Below are 20,886 nucleotides of genomic sequence, written 5' to 3'. Positions count from 1 at the left end.
CCGGTGCCCTCCCCCCCACTCCCTGTCACTCTGGGGCTGGGTGGCAGAGGACACTGGGCCGCATGGATTCTCAGCTGTCACTTGACACAGCAGATTCCGGGGCCTTATTTAGAACCTCTGCTGGGGTGGGGGACCCCTCCCGCCCACAGAATAATTCACCAGCTCTTTCCCCCCCGACGCTGGGGTGTGCGCGAGGGTTCCGGTCTTGGAGCTAGACTGACTCCCCGACCTTGGGCGCCGTCTCTGAGCCCCATTCCCAGGTCTGCCAGAATCTACTCGCCCTGCCACTGGGTTGGCTGGCTGCGCCCTGGGCGGCCGAATTTAGTTCCCACCCTGGGGCGAACTCGAGACCCAGAGAGGGAGAAAATCGAGGCTGCCCTCTGGGAAGCGAGGTGCAGATGCTTCGTCCTGAGACACCTGCGCCTCTACCGATGTCACCAGAGTGAAATACCACCACGTGAGACCGTGTGAGTCTCAACAGGAACGTGCACGGTATTACATACCGCCTAGGAGCAAGGCTAGGAGGAAAGACAGCAACAGGTCGTCCATAATTCCTGTCTCTGGGCCGCATGAGATTATGAGCAATTTTTATTCACGTATTTATTTCTTCTATAGTTTCTAAATTGTTCTCCACTGAAAGCGCACTGCCATTAAAATCATGGGGGGCGGGGAGAAGCACCTTTTAAAGAAGACAAAATGTATTGCTTCAGAAAGGAACCGCAATGATAATAGTTGAGAGACACGAAATACCTTCTTTTCAGAGGAACCAAATAAAAGCGTAACGTTGAAAAGCAAAAATGGCATAATAAAGTTGCGTACGACCCACACGAGGACAGAATGGAGGGAAGACCCGGGACTAAAACAATATGGAAGCTGTATGTGCATTTATATGTCCCGAATGAGAAAGTGGAAGGAGACAGAATAAAAACAGTGCCATTCCTGCCCAGTGCCCCAACCTGCGCATGCCCAGGGCTCCCCCAGCCGCTGGTCTCCCCCCCCCACCCGGTAATGAGGCCCTGAGTGGGGGAGGAGGTCAAGTCTTACTTGTCCCTGTCCCTCTGAGGACCTGGCGCATAGTAGGCGCTTGATAAATGTCTACCCATGAGCAAATGAACATCTTCTTTAAAACAAGGGCGCACGTTAAAGCCCTGGGAACCTAACGGATGCCGGGAAGAGGGGTGGGAATGTGTCCGACAGTCCGTGAAACACCGAAGGTTGTGGATTCTCACACAGGAGCCCCCGGGGCAGCTCCAACACGAGTGGCCGACTCTGAGTCCGCTCATCCTTCCGGGTTGCTTGTGGGCCCCGTGTCCCACTACCCGGTCGGGGGTCTGGGTGAACTTGAACTGTCCTTGTTCATCTCTGACCCCAAGCATCCCGGGGTGCCCGGCACAGCCTGGACTGGCCTCGAGGGTCCAGCGGAACTATTCCGACCAACAGTCGGGAAAAGGCCCTAGGCAACATGTCCTCTGTTGCCTAAAAGGGCCTCAGCCAGACAGACAGACAGACAGACAGACAGACGGGAGCAGGGACTCCCCAAGGACGGGGCCTTAGGGGCAGACCTCGGTCCTCCTGGGGACAGAGCCTTCTGTCCCCACTGCTGCCTGTGCCCTGGGGACCAGGAGTCGGGGGGGCGTGCCCGTTGGCACAGGGCGTGAGAGGGGACAGAGGCGTCCTGCCTCTCCCCCTGTTCCATGGGGCTACGTTTTCCCTTCCAGACCGGGTCCCACACGCAGGGGCTGGAGCTGCCTCTCAGTGTCTGTCCAAGAGACTCTTAACACTTGAATAGGCTCAAATGACATCGAACTACTATATCCTGCTCTATTTGTGGAATGAATGAATGAATGAATGAATGAATAGATCGGGGCCCATTTTTGTCGCATTCCCACCCCCGAGCCTTTTTTCCGGGGACCCCAGGATGAGTAAGAATTTGGGCATGCCTTCCTAAACAGTCCCCGAGCTTCTGGTATGTGCCCCGCGCAGCTGCTGCCCCCAGGCCCGTGAAGTTCCCTTGCTCCGTCCCCGCCACCAGCGGCATTTTAAATCCTCTCCGTGCTGTATGTTTTTGACTCGGGGATTTTTTTTTTCTTCCTTTGAGAAGAAAGATTCCACGCCCAGAAATGTTCCCAAGGGAAACGAAAACATGTATCCACATGTGTTCGCGGAGGCGCTATTCAGAAGACACCCAAAATGTCCATACACCAATGGATGGAGAAATAGAATGTGGCCCATCCACACGCCGGACTATGAAACATGGGTGAACCTGGAAAACATGATGTTACGAGAAAGAAGCCGGTCACTAAAGGTCACACAGGATTCCATTTACGTTGTGTCCAGAAGAACTCAGTCTGTCCAAACAGAAGGGAGATTTGAGGTGGCCGAGTGCTGGTGGGAGGGGATGGGCAGCGACTGCTGAGGGGTAGGGGGTTTCTTTTCGGGGATGACGACAGTGTTCTCACCCTGATTAGGGTGATGGTTTCGCAACTGTGAATGTACTGAGAACCACTGAGTCATGCATTTTAAGTGGGTGAGTTATGTGGTATGTGAAAGATATCTCACTAAAGCTGTTATCAGACAGAAAAGAGCCCTGGCTGGTGTGGCTCAGTGGTTTGAGTGTTGGCCTTTAAACTTAAGGGTCACCAGTTCGATTCCCAGTCAGGACACATGCCTGGGTTGTGGGCAGGGTCCCCATTTGGGGGCAAGTGAGAAGCAACTGATCTATGTATCTCTCACACATCGATGTTTCTCTCCCTCTCTTTCTCCCTCCCTTCCCCTCTCTCTAAAAAGAAATAAATAAAATCTTTAAAAAAAAAGAGAGAGAGAATTTCCCCTTTCAAGCATGCAAAGTGTTCTGGAAATGGATTGCACAATCCAGTGGTCTGCTTTGGTTTATGAGTGGAATTTTTCTTTTTGAGCAGCTTTGAGCTCATTTTTCAAAGCCACTTTTCTCAAGGTCGATGCTCAGAAGTCCCCGCCTTATCCCTTACCCCCCCCCGTTACCCTCCCCCCACCCCCGTTACCGCCCCCCACCCCCATCGCCCCGACCATTGCCTGTCCCCAGGCCAGGAGACCCTCTGCGTGGCCCTTGGCTTAGGACCCCGTCCGCACCCCCACCCCACCCCCTGTGCCCACAGTGCACAGCTGCTGCCAGCTCCCGAATGCCGGAGCTACCACCTGGGGCCCTGGCGACGCGAGGGCCCGCCGCGTTGTGGTGTGTTTGGATGCGGAGTGTGTTCGGTGCCAGCGTTGCCAGGCTCCCGGGGTGACTCATCCCATCTGCACTTCTGGTTTCAGTTGCCCGGGCCGCTCGGCTGGGGGACCTCAGGCCTCTCGGCTGTTTTTTTCTTTTTTTTTGAGAAGCTGGCCTCCCCGTTATGGATGCGTGAGCTCCACTGCACCGGCCCTCCGGCTCCCTGCGTCTCGCTCACGCCCACAGGTGCCTAACAGACGCCGGCCGAGCGCTGACTGCGAGTCAAACACGTTTCTGGGGCCACAGCAGTGACGGGAGTTCTTGCTCTGAGGGGACAACAAAAAAGACACAATTTCTTCTTTAAAAAGAAAAGAAAAAAACATTAGATCGTGGTAGACGTGCTGTTCAGATCAATGAATCAGTGTAGGGTGACTGTAAGCGATCAGTGAATCAGTGTGAGGTGACTGTCAGTATTTAGGACAGCGCTTTCTGGTCGTGGGGGGCGGGGCAGGGCTCCTCTGGGGAGGTGGCTGAGAAGGAGGCCTACGTGTGAAGACCTGGGGAAAAATGGTCGAAGCTGCAGACGCAGCACATGCAAAGGCCCTGAGGCAGGAATAACCACGAGGCCCCCGGGACTAGACAGGACCCGGACTCTGCAGTAGATGGCTGCGGCCTGGAAACCTCTTTCCACAAACCGTGAGAACTGGGGCCACGGCCTCCCTCAGCCGTGGAATGGGAACAGGGTACGCGCGTGGCGAGAGTGAAGTGAGGCAATGGGACGGGCGCCCACGCCAGGCTTCCTCGTTCTGGCTCCCCCCGCCCCCCCCCCAGCCGTGTGCGGAGAGTGGGCCCCTCCGCTGCCCGTGGGAATGAGTCTCCCAGCTGTCAGCGCGCCCCGGCCCAGCCGGTACCCGGACCGGCTGAGCCAGCCTGCCCGCCCTTGCCCCGCACTGCCTTTGCCCACACCCAGCGGTTCCCAGACTGACTGGCTGGACCTGACCCCAGGAGGGAGGGTCATGGCAAATGAGGTGCACACACATCACGGAGGAAGCTGAGAGGCTTGTGAGCTCGGGGCTCGGTACACACACTCCCCTGTCCCTCCTTCCACACGCGGACAAGAGACCCAGCGTTGGAGATGGCCTTGCCCAAGGTCACACAGCACGGGTCTGCCTCTGCACCCAGACCAGGGGTTCCAGAGTCCCTTCTGTGTGTGTGTGTGTGTGTGTGTGTGTGTGTGTGTGTGTGTTAATTCCTCCTAAGGGCCCCTACCTGCCCCCCACTCCCCAAGTCGCGGGAAACCACTTTCAGCTCCGGAAGGGCCTGCTTATTTCACACCCGCGCCTTCTGCTGGCTGTTCCCGCTGCTTGAAATGCCCCTCCTCCTTCCGCACTGCCCCCTCGCTCTTCTTCCGCCTGGCAAACTCCTACCCATCCTTCAGGGCCCAGCCACCTGCCTCCTCCTCCAAGAAGTCTCCCCTGATCCTCAGCCCAACAGAGTCCATCCAATTCTGCTCCTTAATCACGAGGTGCTTTTCAATCCCGGTAGCTGAGAGCGCCTGGAAGGTGGAGTATGGCCCCTCTCTCGACTTTAATGCAAATCGCTTCTTAATGGACACAAAAGAGGACAAATTCGTGAACCAATTGGTTCACTTGTGTGTACTCTTAGAGGCACCATTGTGTTCTGTGATTGTGTTGCTGTTGAGCAGAGCGCAGGCACCCCACAGCGTTGCCATGTGTGCTGTCAGGCTGGGCACTGCGCAGTGCTGGGGTGCCAGGCTCACAGACTGAGATTTGAATGGTACCCTTTGGAGGTGGACGACGTGCCAGCCTGAGCCTTGGCCATTCTGGACATACCTGCAGCCTTTCAGGTGATGAGGAAGAAAAGACACAGGCTTTGGATTCAGACTCACTTGGGGTCAGATCCCAGGTTTGCCACTTCCCCACTGTGTGTCCCCAGACAAGTTACTTAACCTCTCTGAGCTTCTGCAGTGGAACAGGAATAGGTACCCACCTCCCAGGGCTACTGAGGGAATGAAATAAGGCAACATGGTAATGCCTGACACAGTAAGTCCTTGAACATCTGGAATTCTTGTTCCCCTCGTCTAACTTCCAAACCGTCGGCACATCTAGGACAGCTTCCTCCCAGACTGGACGTGAAACTTTCTGTCCCTGAAGCCTGGACACTAGGACCAGCTCTGACACAGAACAGGAAGGTCCTTTCTGCTGGGAAAGTATCTCTCGGATGCCTCCTGAGGATGAACAACTGTCATCCAGGGAGCGACTGTCGCAGGAGTGCCGGGGAGGGGAGGCAGGCAGGGTCCCAGGTGACCCCCTCGGGGGGGCACTCTCAGAGCCGTCTGACCCCAAGGCTCCCACTGCGAGCATCTGTGCCCACTGGGTCACTTGCCCCCCGCTGGGTGGTTCTTAGGGATCTACTCAACTTTCTGATTTCGTACGTGGTTTTCGTTTATTTGTATTTGTGTGTGTGTGTGTTTCACCATTTGTTTCGATCAGAATCCCGAGATCTGTTCCTGGTGATTGGCTGCTGTAGTCCCGAATCTCCTTCACTCTGCAGAGTCCCCTTCGTCCGTCCCTTCATTTATTCCCTTATGGACTTAGTTGCTCCTCTGCTCCCCGCCCCCTCTCCCTGAGTGTGTCTGCCCGAGGAACCAGCTGTGTCATCCGCAGCAGCTCCCACACCTGCAGTTGGCTGACTGCATCCCCGAGGTGCCGCCTGACAGGTTCCTCTGTCCCTGGCGGTTCCTGCAGGTGTCGGTGGGGGTAGGAGCTTGGTGAGACTGGGGTCTGATGATTGTGGGGCCGGATGGCTTCCTGGGGGGCTCCTGCATGAGAGGCTCACCCCACCTACCTCTCTTCCCTGCCTTGTGAGCAGCTGCGGCCGGCCAGTCAATTCATGGGGGAGGGGTTGGGGGGTGGGGGGCAGGCAACGGTGAGTTGCTGATTCTATCATTCCTTCTACGTTTTTTAAAGCAGGTCGAAGTCTATAAATAGAAATAGCCTTCATCAACCAGTTGATTACCCCCACGTATTATTTATAGAAAAAAGGTAGAATTAATTAGGATTCTTCCCCTTCCTTTAGTCACAGGGGTGTCAAACTCCTTTTCACGGGGGGCCACATCAGCCTCACGGTTGCCTTCAAAGGACTGAATGTAATTTTAGGACTGTACAAATGTAACTACTCCTTCACAGTTAACCAGGAGCTCGGCGCTGCCACTGGGTAGAAACAAGGTGCCGGGCCGGATAAAACAAGGTGGAGGGCCGGATTCAGCCCGCGGGCCTTGTGTTTGCCACCTGTGCTTTAGGAGTGTGAATGCTTCTTGGCACAATAAATATGTCCTTGCAGTGTGAGTGGGCACACTGCCCTGAGCCTCTGTCTCCCCGGCTGCGGACGGGGGTGCTGGTGCCCTCCCAGCCTTATCCGGGTGTCTGGGGAGAGCGGGGTTCTCCGACGGAGGCAGCACACCCGCAGGCCTCCCAGGCACCGCAGAGCCTGCGCACGCAGGAAGGCTCCTCCGCCTCTCCCCGCTCCAGCCTGGGCCCCAAACCCACTGCTGGAAGGCGGCTGGAAGATGGCAGGAGCCGGCAGGGCCTTCCCTAGCGATGCTCCAGTCCCTCCGAGCAGCTCTATTGTTCGGCCACTTCCCCAGCCCCGGGGGACGGCTGGGAACCAGGCCGCCCGGCCCTTCCTGCTGGGCGCTGACGGAAGGAATTGCGCGTCTCGGTGGCGCAGGCGCGCATTCCTGTCGTGCCCGTGCTGGGCTCACGTCCGCACCGGCGTCCCTCCAGCGCAGCCACCCCCCCTCCAGCGCAGCCACCCCCAGCCGCCCGCCCCAGCGCCGGACCTGGCTGGGGAGGAGGCCCGGCGGGTGGGGAGCCCGGTCCCAGGTGATCGCGGAACCTCCCCCACCTCCGCGAGGGCGGGGCTCCCTCGCCCATGGTAGAATGGAAAGTGGACGCCGGTGGCCAGCAAGGACACCGAAGGCCAACAGGGCAGAACTGGGCCGGTAGCTGGCAGGCCCGGGGCCTCTGTCCCTACACCGCGTTGCGCTCTCCCTCACTGCCCCCCAGGGGAGGCCGGGAGGGCAGCCATGGAGTTTCCGCGGCCAGGCCTTGCATCCCAGAGGGGACAAGCGGCGGGGATCCGCACCAATATTTCTCGGCACCTGCTGGTGTCAGGTCTGTACAATGACACTTCCGCATTTAACCCTCAGGACATTTTGGCCAAATAGGTATTATTTATGCCAAGTCAAGTGCCTGGCTAGGAAGCGACTGGACCAGGTTTTCCTGGGTCTAAAACCATCCTTCCTCCCCTACCCCCCACCCTTCCAACCTGCCCACCCAGAATTGCAGGGTTCAAATCCTGGCCCCACCACCCAGCTAGCTGTCCCACAGGAGGCGAGTTGCCGCACCTCTGTGCCTCAGTTTCCTCAAGTGTAAAACAGAGAACACAGCAGTACCTACTGCACGGGCCGATTGTGAACATTCTGGAAGAATCATGTATGTAGCTCAGTTCTTACGCTTCGTATCAATTTCCGTTCTAGAGCTGAATGGGCTGAGATGGGGCTCGGGTGGCCAAGTCTCCCCGTTTGCCCGGGTCTGGAGGGTGTCCTGGATGCCAGACTTGTTGCCAAAACAGGGACGTCTCCGGCGAAGGGGGAGGGGTAGTAGCCCATAATGATGCTGGTGTTTTTTCAAGTCTGTGCCTGTCTCCAAAGGGCAGGAAGATGGCCAACTTCAGGCTCCCGGCACTGGTGACTTTTCCCAGCAGCCCCCGGGGCTCTCGCCCTTTGCCCCGGCCTCCCTGCTCTGCCCTTGCATAGCCAAAGGGAAACCAGACATTCCTAATGCGAAAATTTTCCACATCCTTCAGGGCAATCTTCTGCTGCCAGAAATAGTCAGCAGGATTTGGGAGTCAGCCCAGGCCACTAAAAATAGCTCCCAGGGCCCCCCTGGAAGGCCCGCGCCATCTCTGCCCTGGGTGGCCTGCCGCCCAATGAGATGCCCGCCCTGACCAGCACCTTAAATGACCATGAGCTCTGCTGGTCCGGCCGGCCAAGGGCAACAGACACGGAAGAGGCTGGCTCCCACCAAGCTTCCACAGGCCAGCTGTCCAGCCTTCCACCCGGAGACGTCGCTTCCTCGGCCCCATGGCGCGTCCCTCCCCTCCACCCGGACCAGACAGGACATCCCGTGGGCTCACACCTGGACAATCACACAGGGGCCTCCGCAGCGTCCCAGGCAGCAGCTCGCTCCCTGCCCACCCGCCCGCCTGCCCCTGGGACCCCCTGGCGTGTGCAGAACAGCACCCCCTCCCCCACCACACACACGCACACTGGGCGTCTCCCCTTTGTGGCCCAGATGTCTCTGCATTCGGAAGGCAGTGTTTCTGAATCTTTAGTACCTTCGCCTCGATTTCTCCACAACCCCACCCCACCCCCAAGAAGATTTTTGTCACACTTGCTTTGTGCTGTTGTCCCTGGGGTTGTTTGTGGTGGAAGAGGAGAGGGGAGGTTGCATCTGCACTTTCAGCCTATTTCCAAGATCTGATAGCTGCCCCCTACCCGCCTCGCATCAGGTCGGTGAGAACCCGGAGCCAGCAGACAGGGTGACGCGATCACTGACCAGCAGTGACCGCAGAACGCTGTGGATGGCTCGTCGACACGCGAGAAAATCATACACAGAGACAACCAGGTCCTGTGGGGAAGTAGGAATGGAATGGCCACTCTCTCTAGTGGGGAGTGCCTCGTTCCCCCCCTGGGGCGGCTAGTTATTGGGTCCCTTTGCATAAGAATCCAGGTAAAGCTCATCACTCATTGCCGAGAAGTAAGGACCAAACAATAGGTAACAAGGAAGTCTGAGGGCCTATTCTGAGTCAGGGTCAAAGAGCTGTAAAAAACTTTGAGGAACTAACTTACTTCTTCCTTGGACCCTTATCATTCAACTGAGAGCATTCTAAATAAAGCAGGTTTCACAGGAGTTTACATATTCTTTCTTAGGCCTGATCACCCAGGGAACCCGCCCTTCCCAGCACAGGGCGCACCACCCTCTGTCATTGTTTCAGGCGTAGGTGGAGCAAGGGAACTGAGGCAACCAAGAGATAAGGAGATTTTCTCGCAGACAGTGAGGACTCAGGCTTTGTCAAAGCTGAGGGGCGAGGGTCCATCACCCCCTTTTGCTGTAGCCCCCAAAGTCCTTCCTTGGGGGTCCTCCCACATGACCGTGCCTGTCTTAGGTCGTACCCCCGTGGGGAATCTTACCCATCATTGGCTAACCGACCAAGCATTGGGGGCCAGGCAGGGTGAAGTGAAAGGAGCAGAAGCCGCGCAGGGAGCACGCAGGGAGCGCGCAGAAGCAGGGAGATAAGCTTTTGTCTCCTTGCTGGCTTAGGGTCCAAGGTCACTCCCTCAGCCTTAGCCTTGGCGGGGGTTACAGCTCCTGACACCAGGCAGGGCGGTTCCCAACAACAGGGAAGGCACCTAGGCAGCACTGCGGGGGCTCGGATTACTGCCCGGCCTCGGGCTAGAGCCGCACAGCCCTGGCATAAGGCAGAACAGGCATGAGGGGGCTTTGCGCAGGGGCAGGGCTCGGGGCTGGGGGCCAGCACACCCAGGGTTATCACCACGTGCTGGGGCAGAAACCTGGCCCGGGCTCCCGGTGCCCAAATCCCACCCCAGCCTGCTGGCCGGCCTGCTGGCCGTGGGGGAACTGGAAGTGGAAGAGGAAGTGTGCTCCAGAACCAGCCACCGAGGGGCAGAGGCCACATCCCTGTCCCAGAGAAAGCAGAAGGAGAACCACCTGCCAAGGTCAACCAGTCCAGAGCTCGGAGACAGGCGTCCCAGTCAGGAAGCCCCGTGCACACTGCGACCCGGGCCAGGTCCCTGCCGCTGGCTCCACCTCAGCTCCACCGGTGGCTGGTTCGCACAGGGTGCCTCCCTGGCCCGACCACCTGCGGTCCTGTTGGTTCGACCATCTCCCGAAGTATTTCTTGAGCACCTACTATGCTCCAGGCCTGTGTTAGAGCCGGGGGTGGGAATAAGATCGGCAGGGCACGGCCCCTGCCCGACAACAGACGCTTACACCGAGGACGAGGGGCCTCAGTATAAACCACTGCCAGAGGGGGTCCAACCTTTTGGCATCTCTGGGCCACACTGGAAGAAGAAGAGTTGTCTTGGGCCACACGTTAAAGGCGTGGCGAGACGTAATCACCAAAGCATCTCATAATGTTTTGAGTAAATGTACAATTTTGTGTTGGGCCGCAGGTCGGACACCCCTCTCAGAAGCTAGGACCGTGCTGGTGCCTCGAGCTGCTCCGTGAGCGGAGGGTGGTATGACGTCAGTGAATGAGATGCAAGGGTGAAGAAAAGGGGGGCGGGCGGGACCCTTGGAGGGGGAGCAGCCGGCCTCCCCTGGCTGTGTGTGTGTGTGTGTGTGTGTGTGTGTGTTGGGTGTGGTGACTGGAGTTCCAGGCACAGAGAAAGCCCCGTTTATTGGGGGTAAATAAAGGAAATCAGTGTGGCCCGCTGAGGCGGTCGGAGGAACGGTGCTATCTGCTGGTAGCAACGTGTCTGGAGCAGCTCCCACGGGCCAAACACAGTGTCTGCCGCGGTCCCTCGCTGACCCTCACGGCAGCCCGTGGAGGTCGTTCCGTCGCTGACCCATTGTGCAGACGGGGGACCCGAGTGCGGTGGCTTCCCCAGAGTCGCACACAGAGGAAGAAGCATCGGCAATCAGCGCTGGACCCCCAGAGCTCGTCCTCGCTCCTCCCTCCCATCAGGCACCCGCAGAGGCACGGAAAGGGCTGGCCTTGACTCTGGGTGTGAAAGGCAGACACTGGAAGGTTCTAAGCAGAAGTATGACTTCATGCATTAGTGAGAACTAGGTTCAGCTGCAAGAAAAGCCAGGCATTAACAGTGGCTTAAGCAACATAGAAATGTAGAAATAGAAGTGTTTTTTTTTCTCACCCAAAAAAGGCCCACCGGATTCAAGAGAAAGAGAAGACGAACCATGGGGTGGGAGACGGTATTGACAGAAGGCAAATGCGATGAAGGACTGCTACCCCCAAACATGCGAGGCACTCCTAAAACTCAGCCAGAAGAAAAAAAAAACCCTGATTTTTAAAATGGGCAAGAGACGCCTTGCCACAGGAGACAGAAAGAACGAGCGTGTGAAAAGATACTCAGCATCAACGGTCATCAGGGAAACGCAAATAAAACAACAAGGAGATACTGTTACACACCTGTTCGCCCCGCCAAAACCCAAACCACCGACACCGCCCAATGCGGGTGAGGGTGTGGGGCGGGGGGACCCCATTCACTGCCGCTGGGAATGGCACAGCCAGTCTGGGAGACATTGGTCCCCTTCTTACAAAACTAAACATACTCCTGCCATTCCACTGAGATACTGTACTCCTCGTCATTGACCCAGAGAAGCTGAAAAATTATGTTCACACAAAAACCTGAACGTGGATGTTTACAGCAGCTTTTTTCATAATCGCCAACATTCGACAAAATTAACTAGCGAGTCACAAGAAGACACAGGAGGGAAGGAAGTTCAATGCGTTCTAGTAAGCAAAAGCAGCCGCTCTGAAAAGGCTACCCCTTGTCTGTTTCCAAGTCTGTGACAAGCTAGTGCTTCTCGATCTTTCTTCCCTGGGGGTCAGTTCTGTGGCCTCGGGGCACCGCCGTGCCCGCACTTGGAAGGCCCACACGGGAGGCCCAGGGCTCGGTCCCTTCGCATAAGAGCAGGGCCCCACCGAGGACCTGCACGGGGGCTCTTGGGAATTCAGTTCCAGGGCAAGCAGGCCTGGCCAGGGACAAGCCTGGGACCTTTCTTCCTCTCCTAAAATCTACTAAACAGCAATAAACGGGCTCAGACCACTCCTCATGTCCCTGGGGACAGGGGCCTTGCTGTGCCAGACTCGAGGGATGGAGGGCCACCTTCTCCAGGAAACCTTCACACCTGTTTTCCTGTCCACCTGCTCCTCCCTGCACCTCCCCCACTCCCAGATCAGTGCCCTGGACTCGTGGGTCAACCCATGAGTCTCTATCACTCGCCAGGAGAGCCCAAGGCCAGGGACTGCGTCGGCTCCTAGCTGCCCTTCCTTCTCCCCTGCACTTCCCCAGACCTTCCTGAGCACCAGATGGAGAGAGGAGTGCCAGGAAGGGCTGTGGAGAGCTCCGTGGGGGAGACTCCCCGCGCAGGCCACTCGAGAACTTGGCCTAGGCCATTTCCAGGCCACTTGGCGTGGATCTCGAACCCTCCTCTAGATGAGAGGCTGTGAGTCATGAGCCCCCAGCGACCCTACAGACTTCCCCATGAATCACCCGCTGCCCCACTGTGCGCGCTGCGGGCACCCGCCGTGGGGAATTCTCCTTCACGGGAGGGAGGAAGCGGTAGGAGGACGGGGCCCCGAGGGGGGTCCCTGAGCAGGCATTCCCACCCCCGTCCGTCCAGACTCCCGGCGCGGAGCCCCAGGGTGGCAGAGGTGGGCAGCCCAGGCGGTCACACTGCTTCCTGCTCACCAAGTGGTTTTGCACACTTTCTTTGCACACGGCTGCGTGTTACGGGAACGTATCCAAGGGAAATTGCCTCATGTGGAAGGGAAAGAGGTTGGTTGAGCAAAAAAAGAATCACTTCCCCCTAGCCTGAGCCCAGGGCTCACGCCAAAAAGGCGAAATTGTTCGACATGTTCCAAGTTCTTTCGTGGACCCATCCCATTGATTGGGTACCCACTAGGTGCTGAGGACAGGGGACCCCCGCCCCCAGTGAACAGCGCAGACCAGGGCCCTGCCCGCGGGCCCTCGCACGCTGCTGGGGAGCCAGACCACGTGTGAGCAACGGCCAGGTGGTGGCAGGTGCCGTGCCGAGACATAAAACAGAGGAAAAGCGGGGCTGCGGCGGTTGGGGCAGGGGGCTAGCTCCTGCACGTGGGCGGTGGTCAGGGAACGGCCCACCGATGAGCTGACGTTTTACCGAAGAGGGGAAGGAAGGTCGGTGCAGGCCGAGGGAAGAGCGCGGGTCCCTGAAACAGAAGTGAACTTGGCCGGTGCTGGGCAGAGCGACGGGCCGGCCTGACGGGGCGAGGGGACTGAGGGGGCAGGGCGGTGGAAGATGCGGTCAGGGACGTAACAGCAAGGCCAGGCGTGTCATGTCGTGCAGCCTGCGCGAGGCGCCCACCTTCATTGGGGGGGCGGTGGGAGCCGCAGAGGGATCCAAGTGGAGGGGAAAATGGCCTGAGAAGGTGGCCCTCGATCCCTAGAGTCTGGCACAGGAAGGACCCCTGTCCCCAGGGAGATGAGGAGTGGTCTGAAGCCCACTTATTGCTGTTCAGTAGATTTTATGAAAGCGTTAGAAGTTTCCCTCTGGGTTCTGGAAAGTCTAACTCCCGGCGGGGCAGGGCAGGCCACATAATCCAGAACCGCCCCCCTGCTGAGGACTAGGAAGGTTGGACCAAACGCTCCAAAATATTTCAACATGAAGGCATTCCAGCACCGAAGGGGCAGGGAGGACCAGGGTCTGGAAGAAGAAAGCCCGGAGGGAAGAGCACCGTGCGTAGGGCCTGTTTGCCCACAGGGCACCCGCCTTTGGGCGTCTGAAGGGCGTTTGAAATAGAAGACCGAACGGTGAAGAGGTGGGGCTGAGCTTTTAATAGACACAGGAGTCCAAACGGACAGAGGTGGAGTTCAGGGCATAGCAAGAGGGAATCGGCACAACCCTAGGATTTTTTTTTTTTTTTTGCATATCACCCAAAAAAGAAATTCAGACGAGGGTGCCTGGTAAATTCCCCAAGCTTTTAGCTGGACTCCCCTTCCCTGCAAAGGAGGCAGCCTTGGAGCAAGGGTAAAGCAGTCGGCACAGAGCCGGAAACCCGGCTTCGCCGAGTCCTCTCCAGCCATCTCGCTGTCTGGCCGCGATCAGGATTCCCAGCCCGCTTGCCGCCGCAATCGGCAAACCCTCTCTAGCAGAGGGTGACGCCGCTCGGGGCCAAGGGACCTCTTCAGTTTTTCCTATGCACCGCCTGCCATCCAAAGTAACCAGGGATAGGAGGGAATGTGTTCTATTAAATCATGTTCTGACTTCTTAGAAACAAAGGAAACATTAGGCGATAGATACAAACACGAGAGGATCCAGGCAGGGATTGGCCACAGACACTAAGGTAACTGTTTCATAGAGACAAGAATAGAAGCGGAGACACGTGACTGACAACTCTCGAATGAAAGACATCAGGCCACAGATTCAAAAGCACCACAAATCACAAACCATGTACATAGGAAGAAAACGAAAGGCATAGTGTAATAAAACTGCTCAAGGAAAAGACAAAGCAGCCCTAACTGGTGTGGCTCAGTTGGTTGGGCATCATCGTGCACACTGAAAGGTCACTGGTTCGATTCCCAGTCAGGGCACATGCCCAGGATTATGGGTTTGGCCCCGGCTGGGTAGAGGCAACTGATTGATGTTTCTCTCCCTCTCCTTCTCCCTCTCTTCCCCTTTCTCCCAATATACATACATACATACATACATAAATGAGAAAGCAAAAATTCAAAGCAGCCAGAAAATAAGAAAGAGATTACCCCCACAGGGACCACACTAAGATAATGAGCGGCTTCTTCAAACACAGCAGAGGTCAGCGGTCCACGGCATGTATCATCAAAGTAGTTAAAAAATAAGGTTGAAACTGGGATTCTTTGCCCAGTGAACACATTTTTAAATAATAAAAGTCAATAAAAATACTTACAGAGAAGCAAAAACCAGGAGAATGTGTCCTCAGAGGCACCCTGTCTGTGATGCTCGGGGGACAGCTCTGGCCTGGCAGGGCGGGTGCAGCCCCCAGGCAAGACAGCATTCTTGAGGCGTTATGCGCCCTGACCGGGAATCGAACCAGTGACCTTCTGGTTCACAGGCCAGCTCTCAACCCACTGAGCCACACCAGCCAAGGTTCCAGAGTTTTTTAGCTGCGTTCATGAGAGGATGTAATAGCCGTTGACAAAGGCGAGAAGACTGCAGGAGGCGGTTTGGGGTTTAAGGCGAGGGTTTGGGAATTGCTGGGTCTGGAAGTCTATCTAAACAATAGATAGGTGTGTCAAGGAGGCTGTTTGGATAAACGAGTCTGCAGTGAGGGGAGAGGCCCGGGCTAGGGATTAAAGTTTGATGTTCATTTCAATGTCCATATTTCCTTTAAAAAATTTTTCCCTTCTAATAATAATGATGGTGAGGGTGATGATGATAAAATTGGTAACATTTATTGTTTACTGTATGTGGAGTCCTGTGCAAGGCATTTTATGTACATTATTTCATTGAAAAAAATACTTTCATCAGTCTCTTTTTAAAGACAGGGAACCTGAGGCTTGGAGAAGTGACCCACCAAAGGCCATGCAGATATTATCAGTTTCGTCCCGGGCACTGCGATCAAAGTCTCAGAATTTTCTTGGCATGATTTGAATGTCTACTGAGCACGTCCCAGGAGGTTACTGTCCCTCGCTCTTTCAGTCAGAAGACACGTGTAAGTACCTGCTGCTCACTAAGCCCTGGGCTGAGTCCCGGGAGGCCCAGAGATGCACAAGGCAGGGGCTTGGGGTGGGGGTGGGGGGGCGCTGACCTTGAGAGACTCAAAAACAGGTGGCCAGCGGCGGCCACACTCCCCCGGCCACTGGGCCGGATCAGGGTCAGGCTGCGGATCTTTTGTTTGGCCCACACGCAGCTTCTGAAATCAGGAGACTTTACACAAAAATACAAATTCCTGGCTCCTTGAAAAAAATTAGGAAGGTCCAACAGCACTGGACTTACACTCCCAGCTTGACCGGTGGCTTCCCTGGGGTGCGCTTCCTCGGCTCCACAGTGTCCAGGGACCCAGTTCCCACTTTACGTGACCCGCTCGGCCCGGGAGGTAGTTGTATTTCTGGCGCTTGGGTTCATCCGTGGGATGGAGCTGGAGGCGCAGACAAGGGAGTCTAATGGTCGAAGAAAGCCTCACGGGTCTGCTCATGCTTTGAGTGGGGGAAGAGTATTCGAGCCACAGGGGTAGCATGTGCAGAAGTGTGGGCAGCAAGAAGGAAAACTACAAGGTTCAACGTCTGCGAAGGACGGGAGTAGTGACAGGGAGAATGATGCTGGAAATGAAGGCAGTGGTCACATCCCGGAGGGCCTTGGATCATGTGCCTGAGTGAGTCTGACCTGGAGAGGGAGGCGAGTTCACAGAAAGAGAGAGACGGAGAGAGGGAGAAAGAGAGAGACAGGCTCTGAAGAGTATATATGGAGTGTATCGAAAATCAAAGGTGGCCCTGGCTGGTGTGGCTCAGTGGATTGAATGCCGCCGGACTGTGAACCGAAAGGTCGCCGGTTCGATTCCCAGTCAGGTCACATGCCTGGCTTGTGGGCCAGGTCCCCAGTAGGAGGTGTGTATAGGGGGCGTGCAAGAGGCAACCACACATCGATGTTTCTCTCCCTTTCTCCTTCCCTTCCCCTCTCCCTAAAAGGAAATAATTTTAAAAAGAAAAAGAAAAATCAAAGGTGACCTGCTCGGCTCAGGAGGTGTTGAATGACTCTGTTGACTGAATGAATGAATGAATGAATGCACAAAGAATGAAGGAGCCAGCCAACCTCAAGTGTCCATTGGTGGCTGCCTGGATGAAGCTTTTAAACTTGAACTTTGCAGTGTAGTACACAGGAAAAGATGGCCCAGGACCGGAAAGAAAGGTGGGCTGGGGGGATGGGTGTCTGTGAGGCCCCCCACAGAACAATGTGGGGACCCAGTTCTGCAGGGACTGGTGACATCGCCATTATACCAACCTGCCTTCCAAAGGCCCGGGACCCCTTGCTGCCCCTTCCCAGAAAGTGTCTAATTCCTCTCCCCTTTGTCTCCCCGAAACAGCCCAAGTGAACCCCAGAGATTCCAGAGACTCCCCAGGCGTGGGTGAGCAGGGGCTTGAAGTTCACCCAGCTGGATAGGAGAGGAGAGATGGTCACTCCAGGCCCAGAAAAGGCGCCCCTTGTACAGGCAATGGGGCGGGGCTGGCGGTCTCCAGACACAAGCTCCTACCGAGCCAAGTGCAGTCCCAGACGAGTGTCTACAGGGGCCAAGACCACCCACCTCTCCAGGGGCGCTGTTGCCCGAGTGACAGAATGGGCACCAGCTGAGTCACTTGAGGACAAGGAGCCTTTCCCACGCCTCTCTGATGTGCTCAGAGGTGACCGCCTCCCATTTAATCCTTAAAGAGCCTTTAAAAGTCAGAGGTTTAAAGACTTATGCGCAGTGAGCCCCACCTACTAAGTGGCAGAGTCAGAACTTGAACCCAGGTCTAGCTGATCCCAGGTCAAGCTTGCTGCCCTCCTGGCCTAGAAGCCTCTTCCCAGCACCTGGGTTCTGAGCATTCAAGTCTTAGCCACCCCTCAAGCCAAAATCTAAAGGAGCCCCCCTTATTATCCCACCTTCATAGCCCTCATCCTTATCTGATTTCTTGTCTTATTTATAGGACCTGCCCACCCCCAGTTGTTAGCTACTAGAGAGTAGGATCTTTGTGCTGCATCAGAGAATCCCTGGGCCTGTAGACACTCAATAATTTATTATTTGATGAATGAATGGATGGATGAATGAAAGGGCCTGATATTCAGCTTAAAAAGCCACAGTGCAGAAAAGGGAGGTTTTATGGTATTTTCCGCTGCAGAGTCGTTTTTGTTCCCTGTGGTGCTAGCAACGTGCACACCCTTTGTTCTCAGGGGCGGGGGAGCGGGGCGGCGGGGAGGGTAGCAGAGGCCCGCCTGGCCCCAGACGCTGTTCTCCAACAGGCCTGCCCCGCAGAGCCCCGGGGAAGTCCCCAGAGGTGGGCAGCTCTCCCACCTACTCCCCAGAATGCGACCTGCAGAGACACACGTGGCGGGGTGACCTGGATCCACCGGGCGGGCAGGTGTGAGAAAGCGAGTAGGGGCTGCCCCCGCGCGCTCGGGGCTTTGTTTGCCGTGGGCATGGCAACCAGAAACCACCGCGGCCAGCACTTCTGCAGAAACCGCAGCGCCCCGCCTCCCTGCATTTTAATCTCCTAAACTGATTTGTCAGCAGCAGGAAGTGACAGGACAGCTTTCCTCACAAAAGGGAAACTCCTCCGCGTTACCATGGGGATGGACTGTAGGATCACAGATTTATATCACCTTAAAGGTGTACACACCACCAGGACACCCTCCCTCCGTGGGCGGGGGTGGGAGAGAGGGAAAAGGACTCCGGAGGCTACAAGTTCAAAGCGAATTAGCGGTGATTTGCAAAATTTCCAAGGAAGGGAAAGGATGCTGCGGAGGCAGGCCTTGGGGTGGGGAGAATCCTAAAGGGATAATGGGTGCCTGGAAACCACAGGGAAACATCTCGTTTGCATTGATACATTTTCCTGTCCTAGAATTAGGGGGTCAGGAGGAGCCTTGCCCATTAGATCGAAGGCAAAGTGGCCATTTTAGGGGTGGGAGGACTGAGACCCTGGGGCGCAGGAGGTCACTAGGAGAGGGGAAAGGGACCTAGTGTTTCTCTTCATTTTACAGATGAGAAGACTGAGGCCCCAAAATTACATATAAAGCCCATGGTGACGCCTGGTTGGCTAAAGCTCATCTTGCCCCGCTCCCTCAAGCTGTCCTCTGGACCGAAGTAGGACTGGGCTCCCCACTCTTCTTACAGACCCAGGTTCCAGTGCCTGCAATGTCCTCTAATTGCTGTACGCCCTTGAACTAGCATCGAAGGGCTGTTGCTTCACCTCCCTGAGCCGCCTCTGTCCCGTGGGTGTTGTAGGTGTCACTAATGGGAAGGTGGCTGGCAATTATCACCACACTGTCAGTATTCAGTGATGGGCTTGTCTCTATTTCAGTCTCCCACGGAGAATCAGCCATTTTAACAATTCAGGCATCTTCCCTTTCAACAGGAAACACATGTCTGTTTCCCTAAGAAAAGCAGTTTCGGGCCAAAAGTGACCTTCTCTGGAGGGCCTGAAGACCAGGCGGCGGATACCTGGGGAAGAGGGTGGTGGCGCTGGCTCTCCTGGGGCGGCGGAAGCGGGAGTGCTGGTGCTGGGGGAAGTGAGTGAGTCGTTTGGGCTGCAGGTTCCCCAGGCAGCCGCTGTATTTTTCCACTGCACGGATCACAGTGGAGATTAATTTGGGTTCAGCCAGAGCCTGCCAAGCCGAAAGTGATGGCCGGAGCCCACGGGGAAGTCAGCCATGGCATCTGCCACAGACTCGAAGCCACTGGTACATTTCCACGAGGGGAGAGATCGGCAACAGTCAAGGTCTAGGGTTTGATAAAAACACGAGGGTACGGTTTGTTTTGAAAGGCGTGAAATCGGAAGCCCGGCTGAGGAAATGAGCTTGCCAGCCCAAGGGTAAGTTCTCAGAGACCTCAGAACACAGGGATCTTTCAGGCCCTGGGAGTCAGGTGGCCGATGGTGCACTGATGGGGAAAGGTCAAGGACACTGATTCTGCCTCAAGGCCTTGAATGGCAGGGCTGGACCAACCCCACCCCTCAGAGTGCTGCTGGAAAAGCCTAGGAGGATGTTTTCTTTCCTGCTCCTTACAGCCTTCTGTGCAGAAACAAGGAGAGGGGGCGGGAGCTGAGGGGTCAGGAATCCAGGAAGTTCGCCGCTATTCAATTCAACACTATGGACTGGCTAATGGATTAGTGGTCAAGGACACCTCCTCTGTTTTGGACTGTTTGGCGAGAGAGTAAAAATCCAGAATGCTGCCCTAGAGCAAGTCGGATTTCACCGCCTAGCTTCTTGAACAAAATTCTGAAACCAGAGCCCCAAGTGAGCTGCAGGAGCTGCATGCAGGCAGCACCAAAGGCGCAGGGCACCAGTAGGCGGAGATTCTGCAGCAGCAATAATGGCCAGGTTGGGGGTGGGGCATTCAGGTCATTTGTGTTGCATTTGCCTATATAGTGCTTGGGTTTTTAACCATCTGAGGTAGTCTTTTCACCAAAACAAAGGTCTTTGAAAAGGCAACTAGAGAGCCCACTGAGAGGTCAGTGCAAAGCACTTAGAATCAGAAAAATAAAACAGATGGGGGCCCAGTTCCCCGACTCTGGCCCCTCCGCTGCTCCTGTCTCAGCATCTCTGCAGCAGACCTGGGGCAGCTACGGGGGGGGCAGGGAGCACACAGCCTCGCGTGTAGTAGGAACACACTGACGTCCAGCGTTTTGGGAAACAAGGGTGCTCAAAACTAGCACAGCTCCCAGGGAGAAGGGGGGCTTTTTATGTGGTCTCGGGGAAGGTAACCCAAGCAAGTGGCCATGTTTCCAGCTTTGGCTGTTGGGGACACAGGCGCCCTGGGTGACGTGGTAGGAGATGTATGGAGGGACATCTGGGTCCAAGGTGAACAGCTCAGCTGTGGCACCTGGCTTTTCGTGACAGATGGTACTTCTCTACCTGCATCACAACCCAGACCACCACAGTGTGGCATCAGATCCCCATTTCATCACTAGAGGGACAGGGACCGGGGGCAGACAAGAAAGCAAGCAGCACCCTGGCTGGCGTGGCTCAGTGGGTTGAGCGTTAGCCTGCGAACTGAAAGATTGCCGGTTCACTTCCCAGCACGTGCCTGGGTTGTGGGGCCAGGACCCTCAGTTGGGGTTGCGATGTTTCTGTCCCTCCCTCCCCTCTCCCTAGAAATAAAACCTAAAAACAAAAATAAAAAAAAGCAAGCACCGACAG

At 56.1% G+C, this 20,886-nt stretch overlaps 1 long non-coding RNA gene across 1 annotated transcript; it reads right to left on the bottom strand.

Annotated features, from left to right (window-relative positions):
- Positions 1–636: 636 nt before the first annotated feature.
- Positions 637–15,120, bottom strand: LOC123810449. Its single transcript, XR_006784246.1, has 3 exons — positions 14,945–15,120; positions 3,175–3,516; positions 637–2,263 (listed from the first exon to the last, which is right to left on the bottom strand). It is a non-coding gene; the product is annotated as an uncharacterized LOC123810449 (long non-coding RNA).
- Between the last annotated feature and the right edge of the window lie 5,766 nt (positions 15,121–20,886).

This window comes from Phyllostomus hastatus, unplaced genomic scaffold, assembly GCF_019186645.2.
Source record: "Phyllostomus hastatus isolate PE091 unplaced genomic scaffold, TTU_PhHast_1.1 phas_contig_150, whole genome shotgun sequence".
Classification (NCBI taxonomy): domain Eukaryota; kingdom Metazoa; phylum Chordata; class Mammalia; order Chiroptera; family Phyllostomidae; genus Phyllostomus; species Phyllostomus hastatus.
Note: the sequence above shows the minus strand (reverse complement) of the source record. Positions and strands in the feature narration are given on the sequence as shown.